Source organism: Arachis hypogaea, chromosome 15, assembly GCF_003086295.3.
Source record: "Arachis hypogaea cultivar Tifrunner chromosome 15, arahy.Tifrunner.gnm2.J5K5, whole genome shotgun sequence".
Lineage (NCBI taxonomy): Eukaryota > Viridiplantae > Streptophyta > Magnoliopsida > Fabales > Fabaceae > Arachis > Arachis hypogaea.
The window spans coordinates 84,384,372-84,407,185 of NC_092050.1; positions in this window are offsets into that span (position 1 = coordinate 84,384,372).

Genomic DNA, 22,814 nt, shown 5'->3' on the forward strand with positions numbered 1-22,814 from the left:
GGGATTAAAACTCAATTCTCATCACCATTGATAAGGATAACTAGGATAGCACTTCCAATTTCTCATACCTTGCCAAGAGTTTATTTTACAGTTATTTATTTATTTTATTTGTCATTTAAATTACTTGTTCCTTACTTTCAAAACCCCAATTTACAAAACTCATTACCAATAATAAGAATATACCTCCCTGCAGTTCCTTGAGAAGACGACCAGAGGTTTAAATACTTCGGTCATCAATTTTAAAAGGGGTTTGTTACTTGTGACAACCAAAAAATTTGTAAGAAAGGACTTTTGTTGGTTTAGAAGCTATACTTGCAACGAGAATTTATTCTGAATTCTAGACCACGCAAAAGTTCCTCTCTCTTCAAAATGGCGCCGTTGCTGGGGAACTGCAAACGTGTGCCTTATTATTGGTTATTGTAAATATTTTTTTATTTGTTTAATTGTTTTTGTTTTTCTTTTTTACCTCTTTTAGCTACTATGAACTCTCACCCCTCTCGCTTTGAGTTTGGTTCTAATATTGTTGAAGGGAACGGAAGTTATAGCAGGAACATGCATCAAGGTCAGAGAAATCAAAGATGGATGGAGCCAAGAGGATTTGATGAACCCTTTAGGCAACAACACCCTCCAAGATATCATGGACAAAGACCATTCTACAATGCATACCAAGCTGATAGATATGGTGGACAACCTTGTAACTACCAACAAGCCCCACCCTGTGCCTATAGACCATCCTCTCAACATAACTTTGAACCACCACACTCACAAGCTCCTTTTCACCATTCACCACCATATGATCCTTATTTACCCCAATTCTAATCCAATTACTCCCAAACACCACCACTTCCCTATGTACCATGTCCAAATCCATCACCTCGAGAATCACAAGTTCGCCTCAAGGAAACAGTAGATCAACTTCATACAACCCTTCATCAGCTGGAGCAAGCAATCCATCAATTATCTTCAAGACGTTTAGACACTCATGGAACTCCAATTGTCTTATGTGGAGAATCTAATGACAAATGTAGCATGAAGGAGACACTAGAAACCCCAGAGGGCAGTAATGAGCATAACTTTGTTCTGCAATAATTGGAGGAAGCTCAAATTATCCAAGAAGAAGAAGTACTGATTGAAGATTTAGGAGATGCTGAACCTCCATGGGAATCCAGAGTTGTGAAGAATTCCATCAAGGACGTTACAATTGATGCTAAGGAGGCATCTTCTGAGGAAGAAGCTTATGATCCTGAGAACCCTGCAATAGCAGAGTTAAAATACATGGGTGAACCATATGGAAACACCTACAATCCATCATGGAGAAGTCACCCAAATCTCTCATGGAAGGATCAAAAGCCTCAACAAGGCTTTAATAATGGTGGAAGAAACAGGTTTAGCAATAGCAAGCCTTTTCCATCATCCACTCAGCAACAGACAGAGAATTCTGAGCAAAATCTATCTAGCTTAGCAAATTTAGTCTCTGATCTATCTAAGGCCACTGTGAGTTTCATGAATGAAACAAGGTCTTCCATTAGAAATTTGGAAGCACAAGTGGGCCAGCTGAGTAAAAGGATCACTGAAATCCCTCCTAGTACTCTCCCAAGCAATACAGAAGAGAATCCAAAAGGAGAGTGCAAGGCCATTGAATTAATTACCATGGCCGAACCCACAAGAGAGGAGAAGGACGTGAATCCCAAGGAGGAAGACCTCCTGGGACGTCCAGTGATCAATAAGGAGCTTCCCTCTTAGGAACCTAAGGAATCTGAGACTCATCTAGAGACCATAGAGATTCCATTGAACCTCCTTATGCCATTCATGAGCTCTGATGAGTATTCCTCTTCTGAAGAGAATGAGGATGTTACTGAAGAGCAAGTTGCCATGTTCCTTGGTGCAATCATGAAGCTAAATGCCAAATTATTTGGTATTGAAACTTGGGAAGATGAACCTCCCTTGTTCACCAATGAACTAAGTGATCTGGATCAACTGACATTGCCTCAGAAGAGACAGGATCCTGGAAAGTTCATAATACCTTGTACCATAGGCACCATGATCTTTAAGGCTCTGTGTGACCTTGGTTCAGGAATAAACCTCATGCCCCTCTCTGTAATAGAGAAACTGGGAATCTATGGGGTGCAAGCTGCTAAAATCTCATTAGACATGGCAGACAATTCAAGAAAACAGGCTTATGGACAAGTAGAGGACGTGTTAGTAAAGGCTGAAGGCCTTTACATCCCTGCTGATTTCATAGTCCTGGATACTGGAAAGGAAGAGGATGAATCCATCATCCTAGGAAGACCTTTCCTAGCCACAGCAAGAGCTGTGATTGATGTGGACAGAGGAGAATTGATCCTTCAATTAAATAAGGACAACCTTGTGTTTACAACTCAAGGATCTCTCTCTGCATCCATGGAGAGGAAGCAGAAAAAGCTTCTCCCAAAGCAGAGTCAACCAAAGCCCCCACAGTCAAACTCTAAGTTTGGTGTTGGGAGGCCACAACCAAACTCTAAGTTTGGTGTCAAACCCCCATATTTCAAACTCTAAGTTTGGTATTGGGAGGTCTCAACAAAGCTCTGCACATCTGTGAGGCTCCATGAGAGCCCACTGTCAAGCTATTGACATTAAAGAAGCGCTTGTTGGGAGGAAACCCAATGTTTATTTATCTAATTTTATTTTTGTTTTTCATGTTTTCTTAGGTTCATGATCATGTGGAGTCACAAAATAAACAAAAAATTTAGAAACAGAATCAAAAATAGCGGAAGAAAAATCACACCCTGGAGGAAGCACCTGTCTGGCGTTCAACACCAGAACAGGGCAGTATCTGGGTGCTGAATGCCCAAAATGGGCAGCATCTGGGCGCTGAACGCCCAGAACAAGCATGGTTCTGGCGTTCAATGCCGAAAATGGGCAACAAATGGGCGTTGAACGCCCAAAATGGGCACCAACCTGGCGCTGAACGCCCAGAGTTGTGTGCAAGGGCATTTTGCATGTCTAAATTGGTGCAGGGATGTAAATGCCTTGACATCTCAGGATCTGTAGACCCCACAGGATCCCCACCTTCCTTCCTCATAATCCTAGTTTTTTTTTCCACATCTTCTTCTTCATTTATTCCTTCTTCTTTTGCTCGAGGGAGAGTAACATTCTAAGTTTGGTGTGGTAAAACAATTATGTAAAGGATCTATAGCTCAGTGGTAGAACATGTGGCTGCAAATCAAGAGATCCCTGAGATACCTCAGGGGATGCACTTCCCTCCACATAATTATTAGAAGCAACTGAGGATAGAAATACCAAAAATCACTAGGAATCAAACCACAAAGGCAAGGAAGAAACATAGAAGAGCTCAAGAACATCATTGGTTCCTCAAGAAGGAAACGCCATCATCACTAAGGTGGACTCATTCCTTGTTCTTACTTTCTCTGTTTTTCGTTTTCTATGTTAAGTGCTTATCCATGTTTCTGTCTTCACTACATGATCATTAGTAGTTAGTAACTATGTCTTAAAGTTATGAATGTCCTATGAATCCATCACCTTTCTTAAATGAAAAATGTTTTAATTCAAAAGAACAAGAAGCACATGAGTTTTGAATTTATCCTTGAACTTAGTTTAATTACATTGATGTGGTGACAATGCTTCTTGTTTTCTGAATGTATGCTTAAACAGTGCATATGTCTTTTGAAGTTGTTGTTTAAGAATGTTAAATATGTTGGCTCTTGAAAGAATGATGACAAGGAGACATGTTATTTAATAATCTGAAAAATCATAAAAATGATTCTTGAAGCAAGAAAAAGCAGCAAAGAACAAAGCTTGCAGAAAAAAAAGAAAAGAAAAAAATATAGGCGAAAAAAAAATAGAAAGAAAAAGCAAGCAGAAAAAGCCAATTACCCTTAAAACCAAAAGGCAAGGGTAAATAAAAAGGATCCCAAGGCTTTGAGTATCAGTGGATAGGAGGGCCTAAAGGAATAAAATCCTGGCCTAAGCGGCTAAACCAAGCTATCCCTAACCATGTGCTTGTGGCGTGAAGGTGTCAAGTGAAAACTTGAGACTGAGCGGTTAAAGTCAAGGTCCAAAGCAAAAAAAAGAGTGTGCTTAAGAACCCTGGACACCTCTAATTGGGGACTTTAGCAAAGCTGAGTCACAATCTGAAAAGGTTCACCCAATTATGTGTCTATGGCATTTATGTATCCGGTGGTAATACTGGAAAACAAAGTACTTAGGGCCACGGCCAAGACTCCTAAAGAAGCTGTGTTCAAGAATAATCATACTGAACTACGAGAATCAATAACACTATCTGAACTCTGAGTTCCTATAGATGCCAATCATTCTAAACCTCAATGGATAAGGTGAGATGCCAAAACTATTCAAGTGGCAAAAAGCTACAAGTCCCGCTCATCTGATTGAAGTTATGTTTCATTGATAGTTTGGAATTTATAGTATATTCTCTTCCTTTTATCCTATTTGATTTTCAGTTGCTTGGGGACAAGCAACAATTTAAGTTTGGTGTTGTGATGAGCGGATTATTTATACGCTTTTTGGCATTGTTTTTAGTATGTTTTTAGTAGGATCTAGTTACTTTTAGGGATGTTTTCATTAGTTTTTATGTTAAATTCACATTCTAGACTTTACTATGAGTTTGTGTGTTTTTCTGTGATTTCAGGTATTTCTGGCTGAAATTGAGGGACTTGAGCAAAAATCAGATTCAGAGGTTGAAGAAGAACTGCTGATGCTGTTGGATTCTGACCTCCCTGCACTCAAAATGGATTTTCTGGAGCTACAGAACTCAAAATGGCGCGCTTTTAATTGCATTGGAAAGTAGACATCCAGGGCTTTCCAGAAATATATAATAGTTCTTAATTTGCCCGTGTTTAGATGACGCAAATTGGCGTTCAACGCCAGCTCTCTGCCCAATTCTGGCGTCCAGCGCCAGAAACAAGTTGCTGGCGTTCAACTCCAAGAATGACCTCTCCACGTGTAGACTTCAAGCTCAGCCCAAGCACACACCAAGTGGGCCCCGGAAGTGGATTTATGCATCAAATACTTACTTCTGTAAACCCTAGTGACTAGTTTATTATAAATAGAACTTTTTATCATTGTATTCGTAGTCTTGGTTACTCCGGTTCCCCTCTGGGGCCGAGACCAATGAACTCCATTATCACTTATGTATTTTCAATGGTAGAGTTTCTGCACTCCATAGATTAAGGTGTGGAGCTCTGCTGTTCCTCAAAGATTAATGCAAAGTACTACTGTTTTCTATTCAATTCATCTTATTTCGCTTCTAAGATATTCATTCGCACTTCAACCTAAATGTGATGAATGTGACAATCATCATCATTCCCTATGAACGCGTGCCTGACAACCACTTCCGTTCTACATTAGATTGAATGAGTATCTCTTAGATCTCTTAATCAGAATCTTCGTGGTATAAGCTAGATTGATGGCAACAGTCATGAGAGTCCGGAAAGTCTAAACCTTGTCCGTGGTATTCCGAGTAGGACTCTGGGATTGAATGACTGTGACGAACTCCAATCTCGCGAGTGCTGGGCGTAGTGACAGACGCAAAAGGATAGTAAATTCTATTCCAGTATGATCGAGAACCTCCAAGATGATTAGCCATGCAGTGATAGCGCATCGGACCATTTTCACAGAGAGGAATAGGATGCAACCAACGACAAGCGTGATGCCTCCAGACGATTAGCCGTGCTGTGACAGAGCATTTGGACCATTTTCCCGAGAGGATTGAAAGTAGCCATTGGCACCGGTGACATCCTTACATAAAGCCAGCCATAGAAAGGAGTAAGACGGATTGAATGAAGACAGCATGAAAGCAGAGGTTCAGAGGAATGAATGCATCTCCATACGCTTATCTGAAATTCTCACCAATGATTTACATAAGTATTTCTATCCTTATTTTAGTATTAATTTCGAAAACTTCATAACTATTTTATATCCACCTGACTGAGATTTACAAGGTGACCATAGCTTGCTTCATACCAACAATCTCCGTGGGATCGACCCTTACTCACATAAGGTTTATTACTTGGACGACTGATGAGTATTTTGGTGGAAAAATGAATTTCTCCCAAAACACACAAATCTAACCGGCAAGTGTACCGGGTCGCATCAAGTAATAAAAACTCACGGGAGTGAGGTCGATCCCACAGGGATTGAAGGATTGAGCAATTTTAGCTTAGTGGTTAATTTAGTCAAGCGAATCAAGATTTGGTTGAGTGATTTGTGATTTGCAGAAATTAAATTGCATGGAAAGTAAAGGGAATGGGTAAATTGCATGAAGTTAAAGAGAGCAAGAAATTAAAGTGCTGAATCTTAAAGAACAAGAAATGGCAGAAACTTAGAATGCAAGAAATGTAAATTGCGGAATCTTAAAGTGCAAGAAATGTAAACGGCTGGAATTGTAAAGGGAATTGGGGATTTGATTTGCAGAATTTAAACAAGGAAAAGTAAATTGCATCAAACAGAAAAGTAAAAGAGTGTTTGGGTTGAATCGGATCTGAAGCAAAACAAGTAAATGAACATGAAAAGCAAAAACAGAATGTAAATTGGAATTTCAGATCTCAGGGGTCCAGAGACTAGAAAACCAGGTCTAGATCTCACTACCTTCCTTGATCCAACAAGAACAATTGCAAGGGAAAAGTAAATTGCAAAGAAAGTAGATGAAGAGCAATTAACAGAAATTAAATTCAATCAAGCAGTAAATAAAGCAGAGAGATCCAAGGATGAGATTGAAACAGAATTTCTTCAATTCTCCAACCCAAGATCCAAGACAATTGTAATTGAAATTGAAAGCAATAAAACTAAGAGGAAGAGAAGTGAATTCTCCTTCCCCAAGACTAAGAAATTAAAGATCACTCAATATCCAAAGCTCTCCGAAGACTATTATGAAAATTCAAAGGGAAAGCTCCCCGAAGAACTTGAATTCTATCCTATTTATACACTTTCTTCAAATGATCTTCAAGCCTTGAGTTGGGCCTTTGCTCTTGGTGGAATTGGGTTGAAAGAGGCCTTGGTTGATTGCTCTTGGAGTTTGGAGAAGAACCAAAGTGAACCAAATGAACCGGGTTGGAGTTTTGCAAAAGTTTGAGTAAAAGTTGGAGCAAAAGTTAGGGTCTAACTTTTGGTCCAACTTTTCATATCAGCCCCCATATTTTGCTGATACCCACGTTGGTGCAAAAGTTAGGGGTCTAACTTTTGCTCCAACGTTGGCCTTCCTTAGTGCACTTATGGCGCCAACGTTAGCCCAAAAGTTAGGGGCTAACGTTGGCGCAAACTTTTGCTCCCCCTTTGTGTTTTTCATGTGCCAACGTTAGCCCAAAAGTTAGAGGCTAAAGTTGGCGCAAACTTTTGGTGCCCAGGGAGTGTTTTTCTCATGCCAACGTTAGCCACAAAGTTAGGGGCTAACGTTGGCGCAAACTTTTGGTGCCCAGGGAGTAATTTTCATGTGCCAACGTTAGCCACAAAGTTAGGGGCTAACGTTGGCGCAAACTTTTGATGCCCAGGGAGTAATTTTCATGTGCCAACGTTAGCCCAAAAGTTAGGGGCTAACGTTGGAGCTAACTTTTCACCCAAAAGTTTGTGCAAAAGTTTGAGGCTAACTTTTGGTTCAACTTTTTGCTTCCTGGTTCATTTTCACTTATTCCATTGTCCTCTCTTTACTCCTAGCCATTCCTTCTTGCTTCAACCTTTCTCCAAGCTTTCTTCCCCTATCATTAATCAACCAAACATATCAAAGCTATGCTCAAAATCATGAGATATTCATTCTTTCATAATATATGACAATTATAGCATAAAACCTCATGAAATAGCATGAATTCATACATGGTTGATTAAATCAAAGGAAACATGAAAATCTACCCAAATCAGCTTACTTGTAGCTTAAGAAAGTGCACAATTCAAGTGAAAACAAAAGAAAAAGACTAGTGAAACTAGGCTAAAATGACTTGTCATCACAACACCAAACTTAAAGCTTGCTTGTCCCCAAGCAAGAAATGAATTATGCTCATATGTTCTTTCACTTAAGACGGATTGAAGAACAACTTGTCAGGTCCTGTGAGTTAAGTGATCAAGTGTCAATGGGGTGAACTCTAAATCATATGCTCTTGCAAGGGCTTCAGTGCTCACTAGTCCTCACATATTGGGGGTCTTAGGTCTTAGGATTTTCATCCAAATGGTATCATGGAGATCTCTTTATATGTAGTCACCTTGAAGCAGCTTATAGTTTCTTTGCTTTGGCCTTGACTCTAAGTGTCATGTCTCAAAGCGGCTCTTTAGATAAGCTTTCAATCAATACTCCTAAACCAGTTGGTTTTAAGGTATTAGGTGTTAAAGCACCCCTAAGGATTTACTTGCTCAAGCCTCTTTCCTTGACACAACTCAACCACAAGCATTTACTAGGCTAACAACTCTTTGAGTCATTGTTTCTTCTTTCTTTTCTGCCTAGTAATTGATGCTCAGAGCCTTGGGCCATGTTCTTTTTGCTTTTGTATTTTCTTTATTTTCTTTTGTTTTGTTTGCTGCTTCTTGGATCAATAAATTTTTGAGAATCTCCACAATACTTCTTTGAACTTCATGTCCTGCCTATGAGCTCCCATGCAAGTTTTCACAAGCATGCAACCTCAATACATAATCACACAACTAGAACCACCACTTCTCCTAATCTTTTGCTTTCCTCAAAATTGTTTAATTCCTCAATCCTTCTTTTCAAAGAACTTTCATGTGATGCATTTTTGAACATTGAGTGCAAACAAGTTTTGAAGAGAAAAATGTTGTGAATAATCAAGCATCTTGCTTATTGAATTACAGAAAAACTATGCTATGCAGACAGATAATCAGGGAAACAAAACCACTTCTCAATCATAGCAGTGTTTGATGTAAGATAATCACTTAACAATACAACCTTTTGGAGTTTACTTGCTCTACTCCTCATCATCATCATCACTGATCCACACATTCCTCTTTCGTCTCTTTGGTTGATGATGCTTAATCCTTCCAAAAGCTTGTATGACACTCTGCAATGATATTGAAAGTTGCTTGTTCTCCAAGCACTTGAAAAATGGTTAGCATGCATGATTTATTTATGGGCTTTTGAACTTACTTTGGTGTGGGAACACCAAACTTAGTACCTTGCCAATGGTTAACCATGTGTGATAATTTCTTTTTTCTTTTTCAAAAGTGATAGAACTGAAAACTAAGAAAAACAGTAAAATGGCTAACTAGTTCATCTAGTATGCTTGAAGCCTACATTATGCAGAAAGTGAGAATGTGTGTTACAATGGGGTTTTGGTGGACACCAAACTTAGAATCCTTCATTCTCCTTTATATTGTTTTGGTGTATACACCAAACTTAGCTTCTTGCAATCTAGATAAAACTAATTAACCTTTTTATTGAAATAGATATGAAAAGATAGTTACCTCCTGTTGGGTTGCCTCCCAACAAGCGCTCTTTTATTGTCACTAGCTTGACATCCTCTGTGCTTGCTCAGCTCAAATTCTGAGCTTCCTTCTCCTTGTCCCATTGTCCTTCCAAGTGAGGCTTTGCTTTCTTCTCACTCGTTTCTGTGAGGTTTTTGGCTAATTGTTCCATTTGCTTTCCAATTCCCCCGAGTAAGTTCTCATGGTGTTTGTTCATCATCACTTGATGTGTCATCATTCTCTCTACTACGCTCTCTAGATTAGTGATCCTTTGAGAATTCTGTGAGATTGTGTGGTGATGTTGTTGCAGGTTTGGGAAGTGGTTGTTGTAGTTGAAGTTCCTTGGTTCCTGATGTTGAGGTTCCCTCATTCTTAGATAAGAATGTGGCTTCCATGGTGGGAACTGTGCATTCACTGTAGTGGAATGGAGAAAATCAAGTTGTCTAGCCATTGACTCCAATTGTTGCTGAGTTTGCTGATGTAGCTGTTTGCTTTGATTCATTACTGCCTTCATTCCTTCAAGATTCATCGTATCTTTCTCTGAAGTTGCATTCTGTGGTGTCTCAAAGGAGTGTTGGTTGTTGGTTCTCTTGTCATTGAACCTTGCAGTTCCTTGACCAGTTGTTGTTGCTTCGAGTAAGTCATCTGAGAAGTGATCCACCGCTCTTCTCGTTTCTGGGGTTAATCCTTCGTAGAATGCTTGAAAAGCCACTTTGTCATTTGCTTTCTTGTATCTTTCCCATGCTTTGAGCAATGGTTCTTCCTCTCCTTGCATGAATGGATGTGTTCCCTCTTTTATCTTGATGTTCTGTTGGGATGTAGAGAATTTGGCTAGAAATTTGGCAACCAAACCATCCCAACTAGTGATACTTCCTTGGGGAAGAGTTTCAAGCCATTGTGCTGCCTCATCCTTTAGTGAGAAAGGGAATAGCAAGAGCTTATAGACATCATTATTGACAACATCACAGATCCTCAGAAAAATAGATAGATGCTGTTCAGGATCCTCCAATGGATTTCCACCATAGGAACAATTGTTCTCTATTAGTGTAATGATTTGCGGCTTCATGTTAGCATATTCTTCTTTCTCAGAAACTTCATTTTCAATGATATCCTTCCCTCTGGCTGCTCTTTTTTCCTGCGACATAAAAATCAACAACGGAACACACAGTGATACTCTTGAAAATTGAGTGTAGTCAGTTGAGACAAAACTTCAAACAGTTAGTGGGTTAGTCAAAAATTAAAGAAAAAATGCTTGATCTAGATCACCACCTCACTTAATCATTGTCAACTAATCAATCCCCGGCAACGGCGCCAAAAACTTGATGAGTATTTTGGTGGAAAAATGAATTTCTCCCAAAACACACAAATCTAACCGGCAAGTGTACCGGGTCGCATCAAGTAATAAAAACTCACGGGAGTGAGGTCGATCCCACAGGGATTGAAGGATTGAGCAATTTTAGCTTAGTGGTTAATTTAGTCAAGCGAATCAAGATTTGGTTGAGTGATTTGTGATTTGCAGAAATTAAATTGCATGGAAAGTAAAGGGAATGGGTAAATTGCATGAAGTTAAAGAGAGCAAGAAATTAAAGTGCTGAATCTTAAAGAACAAGAAATTAAATGGCAGAAACTTAGAATGCAAGAAATGTAAATTGCGGAATCTTAAAGTGCAAGAAATGTAAACGGCTGGAATTGTAAAGGGAATTGGGGATTTGATTTGCAGAATTTAAACAAGGAAAAGTAAATTGCATCAAACAGAAAAGTAAAAGAGTGTTTGGGTTGAATCGGATCTGAAGCAAAACAAGTAAATGAACATGAAAAGCAAAAACAGAATGTAAATTGGAATTTCAGATCTCAGGGGTCCAGAGACTAGAAAACCAGGTCTAGATCTCACTACCTTCCTTGATCCAACAAGAACAATTGCAAGGGAAAAGTAAATTGCAAAGAAAGTAGATGAAGAGCAATTAACAGAAATTAAATTCAATCAAGCAGTAAATAAAGCAGAGAGATCCAAGGATGAGATTGAAACAGAATTTCTTCAATTCTCCAACCCAAGATCCAAGACAATTGTAATTGAAATTGAAAGCAATAAAACTAAGAGGAAGAGAAGTGAATTCTCCTTCCCCAAGACTAAGAAATTAAAGATCACTCAATATCCAAAGCTCTCCGAAGACTATTATGAAAATTCAAAGGGAAAGCTCCCCGAAGAACTTAAATTCTATCCTATTTATACACTTTCTTCAAATGATCTTCAAGCCTTGAGTTGGGCCTTTGCTCTTGGTGGAATTGGGTTGAAAGAGGCCTTGGTTGATTGCTCTTGGAGTTTGGAGAAGAACCAAAGTGAACCAAATGAACCGGGTTGGAGTTTTGCACAAGTTTGAGTAAAAGTTGGAGCAAAAGTTAGGGTCTAACTTTTGGTCCAACTTTTCATATCAGCCCCCATATTTTGCTGATACCCACGTTGGTGCAAAAGTTAGGGGTCTAACTTTTGCTCCAACGTTGGCCTTCCTTAGTGCACTTATGGCGCCAACGTTAGCCCAAAAGTTAGGGGCTAACGTTGGCGCAAACTTTTGCTCCCCCTTTGTGTTTTTCATGTGCCAACGTTAGCCCAAAAGTTAGAGGCTAAAGTTGGCGCAAACTTTTGGTGCCCAGGGAGTGTTTTTCTCATGCCAACGTTAGCCACAAAGTTAGGGGCTAACGTTGGCGCAAACTTTTGGTGCCCAGGGAGTAATTTTCATGTGCCAACGTTAGCCACAAAGTTAGGGGCTAACGTTGGCGCAAACTTTTGATGCCCAGGGAGTAATTTTCATGTGCCAACGTTAGCCCAAAAGTTAGGGGCTAACGTTGGAGCTAACTTTTCACCCAAAAGTTTGTGCAAAAGTTTGAGGCTAACTTTTGGTTCAACTTTTTGCTTCCTGGTTCATTTTCACTTATTCCATTGTCCTCTCTTTACTCCTAGCCATTCCTTCTTGCTTCAACCTTTCTCCAAGCTTTCTTCCCCTATCATTAATCAACCAAACACATCAAAGCTATGCTCAAAATCATGAGATATTCATTCTTTCATAATATATGACAATTATAGCATAAAACCTCATGAAATAGCATGAATTCATACATGGTTGATTAAATCAAAGGAAACATGAAAATCTACCCAAATCAGCTTACTTGTAGCTTAAGAAAGTGCACAATTCAAGTGAAAACAAAAGAAAAAGACTAGTGAAACTAGGCTAAGATGACTTGTCATCAACGACCCAGTGCACTTGCTGGTTAGTTATGCGAAGTTGTGAAGATATGTTTAGACCATGGTTCTGTGCATCCGTTTTTGGTGCCATCGCCAGGGAATCAATTCCGAGCAATAATTCATAACCTGAGTAACAATTTCGCATACCAACTGCATAACTGCATAATTGCATAAAAAAGGGAAAGAGGAAGGCGTGCGACGCGATCACATCGCTAAAGCGTTCGCGTCAGTTGCGCAAAACACCCTCCACGCGTCCGCGTCATTCACGCTGCCGCGTGATCAGAAAATCGGCGTAAAAATCCAACGCCCAGAAATCTGGGCTGAAATCATGCGGCTGTTGTGCGCTTAGCACAAAACAGCCCACGGATTCGCGTCCCTGACGCGAACGTGTCACTTGCAAAACACCCATCCCACACGAAAGCGTGAGCGACGCGTTCGAGTAGCGTAGATTGTACAACACCCCAAAGGAGACAGAGAGTTGCGCTGAAATGATGCTGGAATTGTGCGTTTAGCACAATTTCCAGCGACGCGGTCGCATGCCTCACGCGACCGCATCATGCATCCTTTTACCCATTCCATGCGATCGTGACTGTGTGCCCCACGCATTTGCGTGGATTCAAATTTACTAACTCCCAGTGACGCAAAACCCTGCCCGTCGCGCCCCCCCATTCCCCTTCTTCTTCCTTTCTTCTCTGCAACCCACCCCCAACCACCACCACTCCCAACCAACCACCTCCAACCGCCGCACCACCGTCGACCACCAAGCCACGACTGCGAAGCCACCCCCCTTTCTTCCTTCCCTCTCTTTCTTCTCTTTCTCTTCTCTTCTTCCCTCCACCACCGCTGCCCCCCTCCGCGGCCACCACCACCACCGCACCACCACCGCCCCGCCTCCCACCACCACCACCCTTACCCCCATTCTTCTTCCATAACCCCCCTCCACCGGTCACTTTACCCAAATTCCCCCCGCCACCACAAACAACCACCACCACCACCGCACAGCCCTGTTCTGCCATAGCGCCACCGTGCCCCTCCCAGCACCACCACAACAACACCCCCGCCATCTCTCAGTTCCCTAGCTTAGTTCATACGCCTACCAGGTTTCGCCGAACGCCACCTTTCTTTCATTCATAATTATTTGCATATGTTTTCAGTTATGTTTAAATTTAGGATAGTTAAAGATGTATGTTGTAGTGGATTCTAGGTGGTTAAGTAGCTAGGATGTGGTTAGTGGATTTAGGCTTGTTTAATTGCGCTGTTCTTGCTACTTGTTTTATCATTTTTGCAATTCTGCTGTTGCTGTGATGTTAGTATTGTTCATATGCTGTTCTTTCCTATTTCATGCTGCTTTTTACACTGCTTTTTCATGATTCATATTCCGTATATGTAATTGCAGCTTTACTTTAATTTATATGAACTATTCTGCTTGCTATTTATTATCCGGGAACATCCAATTTTAGCCGGAATGCTGCCCAACTTTTTGTAAATTGTTTTGATATTCATTCTTGTTTTGGTTTTGGCAATTTGAATTTGGCACTCCTCAGCTTTTACCAAACCAATTCATGAATGCACGGGCCAGCATTCCTATTCATATGTTTTTGCCGGTTAATAAATCACATTATTGATGATTAGATTTCACTTTTCGCTATTTCTATATCTATATGAATCATCCACAACTTGATTTCCTTGCTTGAATATAAGTTGTCTGTTGCTTAAAATTGTGAAATTCTTGTTACTTAGAAACCAACCATCATGCCACTTACTCTGATTTTTTTTACTAACTCACTGATTTTTGCTTTCTAACCTCTTTTTCAAGTTTAACCACTTTTAACTTCCCCCTCTGCTTTTTGACTAACTCTTTCAATTTTTAACTCATGGCATGATTATTATTGCTCCTAATTAACAAGTATTCTCCTTATAATACATTTTGGATTGTAATCTCTCATCTCAACTTTTTAACTCCGAAACAATCCAAAATGCACAATTATTCAACTCATTTCATAATTCTACTGCTCCTTTGCCACTTTGTGCTTATCTTGTTATCTGCCTACCTGTTTTCCTGCTTTTATTATATCTTAAATTTCTATTTTTTAGGATGTCTGACCCTTAGCGTAAAGGAAAAGGCAAGGCAACAACTGGCAAACGGAAAAGAGGTGAATCCTCTATGTCTCTCCTAGAGCTTATGCATGATGACTCCTGGCGGGAAAAGCACTTTACCCTGCAGGAGAAGGCTGACCAGCTCCTCCATGCCAATGATCCAATTAAGTTTGCAAACCGATACTATGACCTGAAGTATCCAGTGTTTGCTACCTCCAGAAATCTGTACCTGGAGAGGACTTTAAAAATTCCAGAAGAACTACAGCAGTACACCTCCGATCAGATCAAACAAAGAAGCTGGTTCTTCTTGGAGAGAAATTTGACTGAGGTCAATGCTTCCTGGGTAAGAGAGTTTTACTGCAATTATTTCAAGACTTCCCTAGATGTAGTGCACCTCAGAGGGAAACAGATACTGGTCACCGAAGAGGCCATTGAGGATATTCTGCATCTTCAGCCTAAGTCAGATCAGCCTGACGGTTACCAAAAGGCTGAAGAGGACATGCGCTTTCTGAGATTTGACTGGGATGCTGTCAAGGAGAGGATAGCCCTTGACCCTACTGTCCCATGGGTCATAGGTAAGAACACCACCATGCCTAAAGGAATCAAGCGGATATACTTGAATGATGAGGCTCGGCTCTGGCACCAGATCCTGAGTAACTTTGTTATGCCGAGTACTCATGAGACGGAGCTGCCTGCTGCTATGATCACCCTCCTCTGGTGTGTGATGGAGGGTAAGGACCTATATCTGCCTCGTTTCATCTGGCACTATATGGCCAGGGTCCATGTCAGAGGCAGCCTCCCTTTCCCTTACCTGGTCACCCAGCTAGGCCGTCGAGCTGACGTGCCTTGGGAGGATGCTGATGAGAAGCCACCTGCTGTGGACTGCAAGAAGATCATTCCTCACAGCAGGAACTTTCTGGCTTTAGGCTACAGACCTCCATTCCTTACTGTTTCTGATGAGACAGCCACACCTTCAGCTGCCCCCTCTTCTTCCACTGCTGCACCTGCCCCACCCACTCCACCTCCAGCTGCTCCTGAGCATATTTACCATTTGGTGCATCGACTCTTTGCCCGCTTGGATCGTATGGAGCGTCGCAACAAGCGATGCTATGAGCACATCAAGTTGATGATCCGTTCCGGCGGCGACATCCCCTCCGAGCCTGACACCCCTTCTGATACATCTGAGGTGGAGGAGGATGATCACGAGGAGGAGACACCCACCCAGGCTGCACAGACAGGACCGGAGCAGGCTGCGCCATAGTAGGAGGAGCCATAGCAGATTTAGGCCGCCGATACAGAGATTCCTATCCAGTCAGAGCCTCCACTACAGCAGACAGATCCTCCTACCCTCATCCAGTGTGCAGATCCTCAGGCCACCACAGAGACTCCAGCAGCCCATCCTTCCGGTGATGACACTCCTTCACACCCAGCTTGAGTGAGCATCGAGGACGATGCTTTATTTTAAGTGTGGGGAGGTCGCCATCTCTGGCGTATTTTTTGGTGAACCACTACAGACTCTTTTATTTTATTTTGGTATTTTGTTGTATTTTTATCTTTATTTTTATTTTTATCTTTCAGTACTTATACATTGTTCTTTTCATGTGTTTTTACTATATTTTCTGCATTTTACACTTTAGTTCGTATTTTAGCCATTTTGTTTAGTTTGCAATTCTAAACTTATTAGTTATAGAATATGTGGATTAATTAGTATAGTTTACCCCTTTTAGCATATGATAGTTTGGTTTAAATTGAAAAAAAAAAGGAAGTAAACTAGAGACCTTAACATAATAAAAAACAATCCACACCTTGTATATAGAACATAACATGATAGTTAGTTAACAACATTTCATCAAGGAGGAACACTAAAACTTTAAAGCCACCCAAAACTTTTTTTTACATTGAGAATAATGGGAACTCTTAATTTCTACTTGCATGACATATATAACTGATATATGATTTTTGAGCTAGAGAACACACAGCCTGTGAGTTTTGAGCTTAATTGTATGGTTACATTCAAACCATAATTTTTGTTCCTGTGTGTTTCGCCCTTCTTTTTATTTCGATGTTCTTTACTTTGTTTTAATCTATATGTCCAACTATAGAGTATAGATACTGATGAGAAGATAATTTATACGCTTTTTGGCATTCTTTTTAGTATATTTTTAGTATATTTTTGTTAGTTTTTATCATGTTTTTATTAGTTTTTAAATAAAAATTACTCTTCTGGACTTTACTATGAGTTTGTGTGTTTTTCTGTAATTTCAGGTATTTTCTGGCTGAAATTGAGGGACCTGAGCAAAAATCTGATTCAGAGGCTGAAAAAGCACTGCAGATGCTGTTGGATTCTGACCTCCCTGCACTCAAAGTGGATTTTCTGGAGCTATAGAAGCCCAATTGGCGTGCTCTCAATTGCGTTGGAAAGTAGACATCCTGGGATTTCCAGCAATATATAATAGTCCATACTTTGCCCGAGATTTGATGGCCCAAACAGGCGTTCTAAGTCAGCTCAAGAATTCTGGCGTTTAACTCCAAAACTGGCACAAAAGCTGGAGTTAAACGCCCAAACTGGCACAAAAGCTGGCGTTTAACTTCAAGAAAAGTCTCTACACATGGAAGCTTCAATGCTCAGCCCAAGCACACACCAAATGGGCCCGGAAGAAGATTTCTGCATTAATTCCTGATTTCTGTAAACCCTAGGCTACTAGTTTTCTATAAATAGGACCTTTTGCCATTGTATGTTCATACCATCTATCTTTGACTCATACTTTTGATAGACCTTTTCACGTTTGGGGGCTGGCCTCACGGCCATGCCTGGACCTTGTTCTTATGTATTTTCAACGGTGGAGTTTCTAGACACCATAGATTAAGGTGTGGAGCTCTGCTGTTCTTCATTAATTAATACAAAGTACTAGTGTTTTTCTATTCAATTCACGCCTACTTCTTCTCCAAGATATTCATTCGTTCTTCAACTTGATAAATGTGATGATCCGTGACACTCATCATCATTCTCACCTATGAACATGTGCCTGACAACCACCTCTGTTCTACTAGCAATGGCTTGAATGCGTATCTCTTGGGTTTCTAATCTAAGATTGGAACCTTCGTGGTATAGGCTAGAATTATTGGCGGCCATTCCTGAGATCCGGAAAGTCTAAACCTTGTCTGTGGTATTCCGAGTAGGATCTGGGAAGGGATGACTGTGACGAGTTTTAAACTCACGATTGTGGGGCGTGTGACAGACGTAAAAGGATCAATGGATCCTATTCCGACATGATCGAGAACCGACAGCTGATTAGCCGATGTTGTGACAGAGCATCAGGACCATTTTCACTGAGAGGACGGGATGTAGCCATTGACAACGGTGATGCCCAACATAAAGCTTGCCATGGAAAGGAGCATGAATGATTGGAAGAAGGCAATAGGAAAGCAGAGGTTCAAGGGGAACAAAGCATCTTCATACGCTTATCTGAAATCCACCAATGTATTACATAAGTATCTCTATCTTTATTTTATGTTTATTTTCATCACTTTAAACTCCATAACCATTTGAATCCACCTGACTGAGATTTACAAGATGACCATAGCTTGCTTCAAGCCGACAATCTCTGTGGGATCGACCCTTACTCACGTAAGGTTTATTACTTGGACGACCCAGCGCACTTGCTGGTTAGTTGTGCGGAATTGTGACAAAGTGTGATTCACGTTTAAGAGCTCCAAGTCTTTGACGCCATTGTTGATGATCACAATTTCGTGCACCAGATACATACTAAGAAATGATTGAGGCCATCATTTGATTTTTTTCCTCACTTATCCCAAATTAGCCTACCTTTTACATCACCCCTGTTAGCCCCCTTGAGCTTTTTAAATCCCCTCTTGTTCTATAAACCACATTACTAGCCTTAAGCAGAAAAATAAAATAAAAATCCCAAGTTGAATCCTTGGTTAGCTTAAGATAGAAATTGTGTATTGTTTAAGTGTAGGGAACTTTATGGGAACATGGATGATAGAAACAAGTAGGAAAGTTAAAAAGAATAAAGATATTTCAAAATAAAAATTTGGGAAAGCATGCTCATGTGAAATAAAAACAATTGATTTACCATGTGCATTAAACAAAGGTTTATTTTCAGTATTTAAATCCGCCAATTGCAAAATAAAAAGAATCAATGCACATGGGATAAAATTTAAGTTAATGCATGAGCTTGCAATACAAAATGAGAAAAGTTGGGCAAATAGGTTAAGAAACTTTGAATTACAAAATATGTATGTTAGGTGAGATCTTAGACTAATCAAGGATTCACTTATTAGCTCACTTTGCCTTATACATATACCCTTACCTTTACCTTGGCCCCATTACAACCTTGAAAAAGACATCATGATTTTTGTATGTCTGTATTCTATAATTGTTGATTGGTTAGATGAAGAACAAAGCTATAGAAAGTAAGGATAAAAAGAAGAATAGAGTGATTAACCCAATAAACACTGAGTGACTAGGGAGTAAAAACAAAATCCAGTGAGGGTTCAATAGCTCATCACCATATATCTCTGCTTAAATTGTTAATTGTCTTGCAAGTTTGAAAAATATTTTTACCCATCTCAATTGTAAAAGTGCTTTAACATTATCTAGGGTTTGGCTATGCATATATGATTCCTTGAGAATGTGAATTAATTTAACTACATGTAAGTTTTATATACAAGTGACTAACAATTAGAATTGCATGATTCATTAAGGTAGTTTGCATTTAGGATAGATTGCATTGCATGAGATACCACCACTTTAACCTTACCTTATTCTTTATCTTGGACTTAGCATGAGGACATGCTATTGTTTAAGTGTGGGGAGGTTGATAAACCCATATTTTATGATATATATTGTGCTCAATTCAAGAGATTTATTCAATCCTTCACCTACTTATTCATGTAAATTGCATGGTTTTACTTTCCCTTCCTTATTATGTGATATATGTGAATTAAATGTTTCCTATGCTTTGAAATTATTTATTTTAATTACCTTTTATTACCATTCGATGTCGTGATTTGTGTGTTAAGTAGTTTCCGATCTTCTAAGGCAGGAATGACTTAAAGGATGGAAAGGAAACATACAAAATGGAAGGAAAGCACAAAATGGAGTTTTTGAAGAAACTAGCAGCGACGCGAACGCATGCCTAGCGCGAAAAGACAGTGACGCGAACGCGTGACTGACGCGGACGCGCGCTATGAGCAGAACACAGATGACGCGGACACATGACCTAAGCGAACGCGTGACAAGGAAAACTCCAAATGACGCGACCGCGTGACCCACGCGGACGCGTGACAGACTCCACGCACCAGAAATTATAGAAAATGCTCCCAGCGATTTCTGAAGCCCTTTTTGGCCCAGATCCAAGTCCAGAAGGCACGGATTAGAGGTTATAAGGTGGGGGAATACATCCATTCAGCAGGAGATCTCCAATTATTCACTTTTTATAGTTTAGATGTAGTTTTTAGAGAGAGAGGTTCTCTCCTCTCTCTTAGGTTTTAGGATTAGGATTTCTTTTAATTTCATTGCTTCAATACCAGGTTCAATATTTTCCTTTAATTAATGTTTCTCCTCTATTTTTAATTATTCTAATGCTTTTACTTGTTAATGTTCCAAATTGGCTTATGAACCATTTATGTTTAGATTTGAATTTCTATTTAATATAAATTGAGGTATTTCAGTTTATGACTTCTTTCTTTTATTCATGTTACTGTTGCTTCCAATCTGAAGACATTTTATTCGAGTAAGTTTACTTTTCCCCTTTTGGCTTTGGTTGATTAATTGGCAACTATTGAGTTATCAAACTCAACCTGATTGATAATTGTTGTCTTTGCTAATTGAATTGAATTTCAATAAACTCCAGTCCTTTCTTAAGAATTGACTAGGACCTGAGGATCAAACTAATTAGTCACTTAACCTTCCTTTGCTTTAGTAAAGGCTAACTAAGTGGGATTAAAACTCAATTCTCATCACCATTGATAAGGATAACTAGGATAGGACTTCCAATTTCTCATACCTTGCCAAGAGTTTATTTTACAGTTATTTATTTATTTTATTTGTCATTTAAATTACTTGTTCCTTACTTTCAAAACCCCAATTTACAAAACTCATAACCAATAATAAGAACATACCTCCCTACAGTTCCTTGAGAAGACGACCCGAGGTTTAAATACTTCGGTTATAAATATTAAAAGGGGTTTGTTACTTGTGACAACCAAAACGTTTGTAAGAAAGGACTTTTGTTGGTTTAGAAGCTATACTTGCAACGGGAATTTATTCTGAATTCTAGACCATGCAAAAGTTCCTTTCTCTTCATAGACATCTAGGGCTTTCGAGCAATATATAATAGTCTATACTTTGCCCAAGTTTTGACAACGCAAACTGGCGTTCAAACGCCAACTTCCTGCCCTATTATGAAGTTAAACGCCAGAAACAGGTTACAAACCAGAGTTAAACGCCACAAACAGGCTACAAGCTGGCGTTTAACTCCAAGAGAAGTCTCTACACATGTAAAGCTCAATGCTCAGCCCAAACACACACCAAGTGGGCCCCGGAAGTAGATTTCTACATCATTTACTCATTTCTGTAAACCCTAGTTACTAGTTTAGTAAAAAAACTACATTTAGTGATTTATTTCACAATAATCTTTGGACATTTAGTTCTTAGACCTTGGAAGCTGGCCATTCGGCCATGCCTAGACCTTCATCACTTATGTATTTTCAACGGTGGAGTTTCTACACCCCATATATTAAGGTGTGGAGCTCTGTTGTTCCTCATAAATTAATGCAAAGTACTATTGTTTTTCTATTCAATTCAAGCCTATTTCTTCTCTAAGATATTCATTCGCACACAAGAACATGATGAATGTGATGATTATGTGACGCTGATAAACCCATATTTTATGAGTTCTTTTGTGCTTAATTAGAGTGATTTATATAATCCTTCACCTACTTATTCACATTAATTGCATGGTTTTACTTTCCCTTCCTTATTATGTGATGTAAATGAAAAACATGTTTTCTAAGCTTTAAAATTAATTATTTTAATTACCTTTATTTCCATTCGATGCGGTGATTAGTGTATTGAGTAGTTTCAGATTTTCTAAAGGCAGAATGACTTAAAGGATGAAAAAGGAAACATACTAAAATGGAAGGAGAAAGCAAAATGGAGCTTTAAGGAAACTGGTACCAACGCGATCGCATGGATGACGCGATCGCGTGCCAAGCACGAATCAGCAGCGACGCGGCCACATGACTGACACGACCGCGTGGCAAGGAAAAGCTCCGAATGACGCGACCGCGTGACCCACGCAGACGCGTGACAGAGGCCACGCACCAGAAATTACAGAATACGCCCCCAGCAAATTTTGAAGCCCTTTTTGGCCCAGATCCAAGTACAGACAGCATAGACCAGAGGTTATAAAGTGGAGGAATGCATCCATTCAGGGAGAGCTCGCCAATTTCTAGTTTTCATGATTTAGATTTAGTTTAGAGAGAGATTCTCTCTCTCTCTTAGGATTTAGGACTTCTTCTTGTTTTGGGAGTAACTCTGGATCCAGGTTTTAATATTCTTTTATTTTAGTTTTACTTTTATCCCAACATTTGAATTGATTATTATAATTTAATTTATGAATTATTCCATGTTACAGATCTCTATTTGAATTAATGATATTTGAGGTATTTTCAGTTTATAATTGTTCTCTTTGATTTAAGTTGCCATTGCTTCCCATCTAAGGATACTTTCATTATTCCAGCAATTTACTTTTCCCCCTTTTGGTCTTGGTTAAGAATTTAGTAACTCAACAGTTATTAAACTCAACATAATTGATAATCGTTATTTTGCTAATTGAGCTGAACCAAAATAATCCCAACCTTTTCTTAGGAAATAATTAGGATTCAAAGGTCAAATTAATTAGTCCCTTGACTTTCCTTTGCCCTGGCAAGGGTTGACCAAGTGGAATTAAAATACAACTTTCATTATTGTTGAGAGGGATAACTAAGTTGGACTTCTAATTTCCCCTATCTTGCCAAAAGTTGTTTTACAGTTATT